The following is a 9,707-nucleotide window of genomic DNA, read 5'->3' on the forward strand; positions in this document are numbered from 1 at the left end:
TCTTGAGTGTATAAAATAGGAATCCTAGTCGTCGATCTTATGCTGTTTGAGATGTTGATTGGGTTTGACTGAGAATCGTCCATGGATGTGTTAATGCTTGTTTAAACCTGCTTAAGATCAGACTTGTAAATAACGATAAGGTAAGATCAAATATTCAAAGAGCCACGTCAATAGCAGATGACGGCTCTATAAATATCAATCTAAACGGAAAACCCTAAGATCTTCCTCAACAGAAGAGATGTGTATGAATTACACAGTCTCCTGCTCTGATACCAATTGTTGAGTTGAAAAACTTTTAGATCGATTAGATCTTCAACAGATTAAACAATAAAATCAAATGAACACACAGAACACAATATAGAATCAAATAATGCTGAATGATTCAAACGTAGTCACGCCTCAGCAGAGCTCGACAAAGAACTTCCACTGTAGAGGCGAGCTAGGGTTTTGTAGTACAAAACAATAATAATTATCAAAGCGCTACGAATAAAGGCTGCATGCATGCACATTAAATACTAAACCCTATACAAAACAATCACGGTTGGACAGGCCCAAACCGGATATCAAAAATGGGCTAAGGACCGAGCCCATGACGCAACACTTATTTAACTCAACAACTTCAATTCGGCTTAAGTCAACTGCTACATCGAACTTGGTTCTCTGAACCACATAACAAACTCATCGTAGTCAGACTCAATTTGATATGACCACTAGGGTCAGAATAACTCCTTGGTAACCTTGTGACTTTCCCTGATCCAAGTGTGAGTCCTGTGCTTCCAGTAGTATAGATTTCTATTACTATTCACACCTACTCATACTCGTCCCAAGTACTGTCTCGCAGTCCCCAAGTCTTAAAATCACAAAACAATTTAACACATACGAATGTGTCCAATTAATCATAAAATTTTCCTAGACTCTACTAGGACTTCTTCCATGTGTATCTTCAATCATCAATTCTACTTCAACTTGGTTGGTGATGGAAATTCCAAATGATGGGACAACTTCAAGAATTACACCAATCGTTCAATCATCCTGCCAATCGAAGGTGTACTTCGGACGTACCATACTCCTCTAAACGTTTCATTATTTTATCAACCATATTCTAAAGTCAAGATACCACTCTTACGATATCTTTTGATAGGTATCATTCACTATTATAAGCTTTTCATTTTCTCCATCTACTCAATTCTCTACGAGTCTTCACCATAACGTTTTGTACACCCAAGCAGATGTTCGGTGTACCAGGTGAGAATAGGAAAGTTTTATTTACGATAAACGTATAAATCTCCTTATCACATCGAAACGTTTACATGTTAGTTCTAATCTCGTAATCATACGCTTAGAATCCTACACACATAAGGTTTCCAGATTCGGTCGGCAACAGACCATAGATCCGAACAAATAATAGCATATAAGGTATCCTTATAGCTATAACATAAAGTATTTAACACATAAAACATTTTAGGCATATTTCCTATAATAAACTTGTGCTCGTGTCTAAAATATAGCAGACACTCATCTCACAATCATCACTTAGCATTCTAAGTTTAAGTCTAGAAATCCTACAAATTCCTAGTTCGCTTCAACTAATGCTCTGATACCAACTGTGACATCCCCAAATTCACGGCGAGAAAAGACCGGTTTAATTTATGCTTTTGAAATAATTTCAGAGTAATCATTTGATTAAAAGTGTTGCGAAATTTTTTCCCAGAAAAACATAATAAATATGTTAACAAAACTTACATTCATTTACACTAGTGATCTACTTCACTTTTAATCTCTTAGTGTAAAGCAACTTCGTATCGATACCTGTGATACAAATAAACTGAGTGGGTCAGGCTTGGGAGCCTAGTGAGCATATAGGGTTTTCAACCCACAATAAATAATATACTTATTAAGTTCTCAATCAATAAATTTATTAATTTCATCAACCAAAATAACCCTAATTACCCATTCTCATTAACCTCACTTTACCTCCCTAAAACAACTATCATAAGGGACCAAGCCTAATGATTATCACTAGGGGTGACAACATTGCTTTGGGGGTTCCTCAGCAAGTTATGTCAAATAAAAAAAAACATCGGGGTGACAACATTGCTTTCCCTCAGCAAGTTATATCAAACGAGACATCCTAACATAAAACAACCTATAAAGTGACAACATTGCTTCCCTCTGCAATTTATGTCAAGTAAGACATGAAGTCACATCGTTGCCATGTGCTAAATCCATAGCTCTTATTCATCGACGGTATTTCCCATGGGTGTTTCCCCCCGCAATACATGTCAACGGGTTTTCCATATGCTAAGTCCATAGCTCTTATTCATCCACGGTATTTCCCACGGGTGTTCCTCCCCCCGCAATACATGTCAATGGGTTTTCCATACAGCTGAGTCCATAGCTCTTATTCATCGACGGTATTGCCCACGGGTGTTCCCCCCGCAATACATGTCAATGGGTTTTCCATACAGCTGATGAACATACTAAGGGGTTTCCCCAGCCATACATGCCCTAAAGGCACTCATGAGGGGAATAGAGTACATCGAATGAACACTCAAGTCCATTAACACCTACAGGTTACGAGCCTGCTAGTGTTCCACAGACCGTCTAGAACAGTCCATGGTTGTCATCCATACTCTGCTGAATGACGGGGGTCAACATTTGGGTAAGGGCTTTTCTCATATTGCACCACTCACGCCAACGTTTCGGTAAGGGTTTTTCTCATATTTCACCAATCACTCTCAACTCATGATCTATATCACTGATCATCTCATCTATCCAACTCACCTTTCATCACATACACACTATTTAACTCATGATCTATATCACTAACTCATGAAGCTCGTCCGATCACTTCATAAAAGAACAAAGACTCCAAAGCTCTTCCAAATAAAAGTATAGGGAAAATAATGATAAAGTACTCCCGTAGGCTCCCGTACCCCGACACGTAATAGTGTAAAAAAGAAGAACTAACGGATGAACACATAGTTCAAAAACACCTAATGAACATATAGTTCAAGAACACTTTATGAATATAGTTCAAACATACGTACCGATTACAAGTCTACTAACGTTCCACTGGATTATCTAAAATAGTCTGTGGCCACTGTCTATACTCTGCTAGATGACTAGATCATCTTAAACATCGATACCTCTCATCACTTTTATTTCATCACACATCATCTAATTGATCTACCCATGTTTTACCCAACATATTTGTAGATAAAAATATATATACATTTTAAAACTTATATAAAACATCTATTCAACAGTCACCTTAATTAAAAAATCAATATAATTACACATAGCACGTATTTGAAAGAAAATCATATATATGTGTAAGGTGAAAGTAACTACACACTCACATGATTTAACGATAACCGGGCAGCACTTTGTTGCCTAAAACGGTCGTTTCTAATAGAACTGGGAGTTTTATTGAGAAACCGCGCTCTGCGAGGGTCGGGCTTCGAAAACAAAAAAATAAATTTTCCGGGCGTCTCGGGCTCTTCATGGCGTATTCCGGGGGTTATAATCGATATTGGGGCTTTGGGGAATGTTAAGATGAAGAAAATAATATGAAGAAAGGGGCTAAATATGGCAAAATTCCAAAACTAACCGGGAAGGCTCGCATACCCCTTCTATTTATAGGGTCCGAAGTCGGCTAGGGAAGGTAGGGTCCGTAGGCGAGGGTGCGCAGGTGCTCGCACATGGGCTGCTCGTGCGAAGGCCTCGCTGTCGTCTTCTGATTGGACCGAGGTCTAAGGTCCGAAGTAGGGGCTTCGTGGCTTCTTGCGAGGGCTTCGGACATGTGATAGTACACATGCGTCGGACAGGTATTGGACCGCTTCAGCGGCTCAGATGACTCAACCTCATTTCGGACACGTGGCACATGTGAGGCGAGGACACATGGCCGAAGTCCACGTGTGCGAAAATTCCCGGTTTTGGCATTATTTCTCGATTTTCGCGCCAAAACTTCTAAAATCCATAACTTTCACATACGAGCTCCGTGTTTGATGTTCTTTATATGCACGCGTAGGTAAAATTACGGTGTACAACTTTCGTTTAGACTTCTTTGGCTAATTTTTAGTTTAATTTTTATATTATTATTTTTAACAGACCGGTACAGGAAATCCGTTAAAAATTCATAACTTCTTCATCCGACGTCCGTTTTCGTCAGCCTTTTTACCGTTATGCTACTAATGACGAGGCCTTCAATTCTCGTTTAAGTCGTGTTGGCTAAAAATCACTCGATCTAAAATTCGAGTTTTTAGCTGTCTACTACTAAGCTGAAACTTCGAAAAATCATAACTTCCTCATACGAAGTCAGATTTGGGCGTTCTTTTTATACATACTCTCGGTTTAACGAGCACTACGACTTTCGTTTAGATCACTAAGGCTAAAAAGTAGTTTATCAAAAACTCACTTTTTACGACATTCGGCCCCGTGCCGGTTTTGTCGCGAAACTTCGACAGGTCATAACTTTTTCGTTATAACTCGGATTTCGATATTCTTTATATATTCGTAATCCTTGTCACGCCCACTACGAGTTTCTTATTAGATATCGGCTTTATTTAATATTTAATTTTGACGCTCATTTTTATTCTTAATTAATTAAACCCTAATAATTAAACATAAAACACATAATTCACATAAAATTCACATAATTCCTTTTCATTTTTTCTAAATGAGTTACAAAGGTTAACCTAGACCATTATGTCAATATTAATGCCTAGGCTAGAAACACGGGCGTTACAGTCACACATAGTCTTTTATAAAGAAAAAGACCCGGTTTGCCAGCTTTGATAATATTGGGTCATTTTGATAAATATTTCAAATCGGATAAATTCCAATAAACGAAACGAACGAAACGAAATATCTAGTTACAACTACAACTATTATTATTATTTATTTAGTAAATAATGATTTTCACGATTTGCTCAAAGATCGGTTAGTATTCTAGTCAGACAAAATCTTCACAGTACATATATTATTACAATATTGTACACTTTAAGTCATGTAAGAGTTATAACTAGAGTCTCCTGGAGGGAGAGCGGGAATTTGTGTATAGATCTATACGGGGTTGACACCCTGCACCTTCGTTGTTCGCTACCGCTAGACCGGCCAGTCTAGGGTGACAAATGTCTTGAATAAAACCGACGCCTGAAGAACGCCATAACAGGCACTCCGTCACATTAGTATGGTTATAACGACTCACTAGAATACATCAGAAACGTATTTATACAGATTTCACCTTCTTTTACAATCAATTATGTTTTGATTATCTCAATGAGATCTTTTCCACACAAGTGTTATGTTTTACTAAAGCTACTATTTTTGTATATCCGAAAATATAGGATTTTCTGGAAGAAACAAATTTTATACGATTTCAAAAACGATGAATTAAGACACACATGCAACTATCCACGATTTGAAACAAGAATTACAACTTTTTGATAAGAAAATATTGGATTTTCTGGATTTCTAAACTATCGTCAAAGTTTTTATACGCAAATGCTTATGAACTCACCAACATATTTTATGTTGACGCTTTTCAAGCGACTTGTATTCTCAGGAAATCAATAAGCAGGTTGTGGATCGCGGACTCAAGACTATTTTGCTATATTTTGGATTTGCTTACAGATGTCTCTTTTGTGTAAAATTTGAGAACATGAACATGATGTAAAACAATGTAAGCTTGTTATATTGATGTATGATGTTGGGATGTGCTATGTTTCATTTATATACAATTATTATGATACTGCACAATGACGTCACCCGCCTCCGGACGTTTCCGCCATTCTGGTCCGGGGGCGTGACACACCAATCACGTGCCCTGTCCTTCAGAACACAGGACGTTTCCACCATTCTGCTGGTGCGGAATGGTTTGGCGACATCCTCTAACCATTAGGTACTCGTAATGAGGTCCCGAGCCCCATGGTTGTCAGGAGCTCCACAGGCTCTGAACTCCCCGAATGTCAGTGTGCGCGACCACAAGCTCTGAACTCCTTGATCGTGCCGAAGATCACAGGAGTCTGATCTAGGATACTGCGCGTGATCTCAGAAGAGATGAACTCCCTAGTCTGGTCGTCTAGCTGCCCGGCTCCTGAGCCTGAGCCTGATCCCTCACCGGCGCCTGAACTGTTGACTGGTCTAGTGCGTAGTGTCACCATTCTGAAAAACAACATCATAATACTAATCATATCTCGAGGGATCACATATACTACAAGTTTATTGGATTCATCTAAGCCTTCCTTGACTCAAGTAAGGATCCTCTGCTTTTAGTGTACGGGACCATACTACCTTCCACATCTATCCGTACTTTCCTTAAGAACTGCCTTGACTCCACCAAGTCCCTTCTACTACTACTGCTTCACGCACTAATCTCATCCAAGGCTTGCCCTAGGGTAATCACCAACCCACTCTCCGCCATTAGCTGAATAAGAAGTCCCTGCTATCTCCCCCTAACTAGCTCGCGAATACTATTACATATTACTAAGACTAGATAATTCTTCGAATAAGAGGTCCTCCCCTACAACGGTTGGACTCAAACAAGAGATGCGTAATAGAGCTATACCTAACCTTCTGATGTTATTTAGTCCTCGTAATCTGTAACTTAACAAATTCGTTTACTAGTTAGTAAAAGATAACTAGAATTCCTAAAAGCACAAAGTAAGCAACATTCGAGCATCAAGTAAACATAATCAAGCATATCTCATTCAGGCTATCCCTATCTAATCTGTACTAGCATGCAGTTCATAAAGCTGAGATACATATAATAGGCATATAAGACATCCTTCCTAGATCCTTAGCCGTAATCTAGCATGTAGTTCTCATAAAGCTGATACACATATAACAGGCACATAAGGCATCCTTCCTAGATCCTTAGTCCTACTCAAGCATGCAATTCTCATAACATATCATAACATAAACTTGTATGGGTAATTTGGGAGTACTTACTTGAGCTCAGCTGATTACATGCACCACACCTTTTCTCTTTTTAAAATTCTTTTCTCTTTTCAAAGTTCTTTTTATAAAAATGATATTCATTTGAAAAATTTTCATACCAAGTCCTCAGTTTGAGTTCAGACACACTCGAGAGTATGCCCGAATCCCTCAAAACACGGATCTGATACCAACTTGAAACGTCCCAAAAATACGGTCCAAAAATTTCGTTTTGATTATTTATAAAACAGTAAATACCATTTGTCATTTCACAAAAACATAAATAATATATCTTAAATCATCATAATAAAATACTGTATCCCAAAATCATGTGCCAAATATCAGAGTCTAAACATCCCAGGCAAAAAGCTGTGGTGTGTGCCATGAAGTCATCCCGAGCTCTTCCCCTTGCTAGTGGAAGTACCTGAAACCAAAATTGAAAATTGTAAGCACGAAGCTTAGTGAGTCTCCCCAAACTACCACATACCATACACATAATCACATAATAGCATACATTGGGCCTTGTCAGCTACATCGGGCCCCGCCCGACATCGAACCGAAGTCTGACATCAGCCCCGCCGGCATCGGGCCCGGCCCGGCATTGGACCTACTTCTGGTATACATATATCAATCAACAATCATACAACATAAACATATAACATAAACATATAAACATTCCTCGGGCTTGCCCCGACATCGAACCGAAGCCCGATATACATATACATAACATCTAAGCTAAACAGTCCTCGAGTTTGCCACGACATCAGACAAAAGTCTGGAACACATAAGCAAACACATAAAAGAATCACGAAGACATCAAGCATACAAACATTCCTCGGGCTTGCCCCGACATCGGACCGAAGTCCGGAAACATATAACTACATCGGGCTAACCCCAGCATTGCTAACATACATAAATAGGCCGACCTTGGTGCCTTAGACCTGTTCCTACTGGAAGAGGACTCACCTCTCAAGCTGATTGCTGAAATCTCGTGTGAGGAATCTCTGATGGCTGCTCCAATCGACTCCCTGGCTAACATCATCACAATAAGCACTAGTCAAAAACTGATAATTCTTCTATGGTCAAATGACCATTTTACCCCTGGTGAAAGTCAATGTTCTGGTCAAAGTTTGTAACATCCTGTTTCGGATCTTCCGTGATTTAGGGTTTGTGGGCTGCAACCCGGGAATGAGGAAGCCTCGGGGCTGCGACGAGTTCCTAGAAGCGTAGGGCTTCTCATCACCTTTCCATAGATATGAGGTTCATCGGAAACGGCGTTATATCTAGGAAACTATGGAAGTTTGAATTTTGACAAGATAGGCCCTGATTTGAGATAGGTGGCAGTTGAGTACGTTGGGCGTACGTGTGTGTACGCTTAGCGTACTCATGTGTGTGAATTTGAACCGGAGTCACCTAGTATGCTGGGCGTACTAGAGGGTACGCTGGGAGTACTAGGCACAAAATGAAAACCCTAAATGAGGGGATGTCCCTATATAAAGAATAAGATGGTCTCATTCCTGGCCACCATCCTCAGACAATCAACCCTCTCTAACCCTAAATACTCGTCCATTGAGCTTGTGTGTCCATTTGTGAGCTATTGAGTGATCTTTAGGAGCCTTGAAGAAGAAGGAGTGGGGTTCCAGGCTTTGGATCTGAGCTTATCTGAGTTGGAAGCTTCATGTTGAGGTATAAAGCTCAAAGCTTTCTTACTCTTTTGATTTGTGCATCATTTTAGTGTATTTTAGGGTTTTAGTCCCAAAGTTGGAGACTTTATGAGATATTGAGCTCTAGAGTTTATTAACAGCTTCTTTGAGTATCTTAAGTGGTGTAGAGTCATAAAAATCAAGACTTGGACATTTGAATCAACCCATGCATAAGATATGAGCATTTTGAGAAATGAGAGTGAGAGTTTTTTTTGTTTGTGACTTTATCAGCCATGTAAAGGCTTAAAGTCGCAAGCTTTATGGAGTAAGAGCCATTAGGGAGTCCAGATCTGAGATTTGAGTTAAGGTATTAACAGGTTAAGACCAAAGGAGTAGGAAGAGCAAACCTGGACGTATGCTGAGCGTAATTCCAGTACGCCCCACTTACTGACCAAATGTCCCCGATGGCCAATCTGGATTCGTGCGTATGCTGAGCGTACCAAGGGAAGTACGCCCTGCATAACCTCACTATGGGCTTTTGGGATTGTTGCACTGGAGTATTGGACCAGAGGAATATTTGAGTTGGGCTTGCCACTTGGACTTGAGAGTTGGGCCTCGGGAGAGCCCATTCATCATTGGGACTTGGTGGGCCTAATGAGTTTTAGGTTATTTATGGGCTAGTTAGTGGACTACCTTTAGACCTAAAGAGTAAGGGTTTAGACTTAGATCTTAATTGGGTAATTATGGATTTTGGTCTAGTGTTAGAGGTCGGTGTGCAGCTGCAGCATCTATAGGAGTTGTTCATCATCCGAGGTGAGTCTTCTCACTATACTTTACCTAGAGTGGTAACCTTTGTGTGATCGGAGGGTCTTATGTGCTTATATTAAGTACTGTGATATCCTGCATTATGTATTTCTGATTTATGTTGTGTATTATTCTGAGCTTACTGAGTTAGGACCGGAGGGTCTACTCGAGTTGTGGGAGCGGAGGGTCCCAATGAGACACATTAACCGGAGGGTCTTATCTGAGTATAGCTGTGAGGGGATAGTGAGATATGTGTGGTATTTTGGGGAACTCACTAAGCTTCATGCTTACCGTGTTATGTGATATGTATTTCAGGTTCTT

Source organism: Lactuca virosa, chromosome 2 (genome assembly GCF_052849685.1).
Source record: "Lactuca virosa cultivar CGN04683 chromosome 2, Lactuca_virosa_CGN04683_v6, whole genome shotgun sequence".
Taxonomy (NCBI): Eukaryota; Viridiplantae; Streptophyta; class Magnoliopsida; order Asterales; family Asteraceae; genus Lactuca; species Lactuca virosa.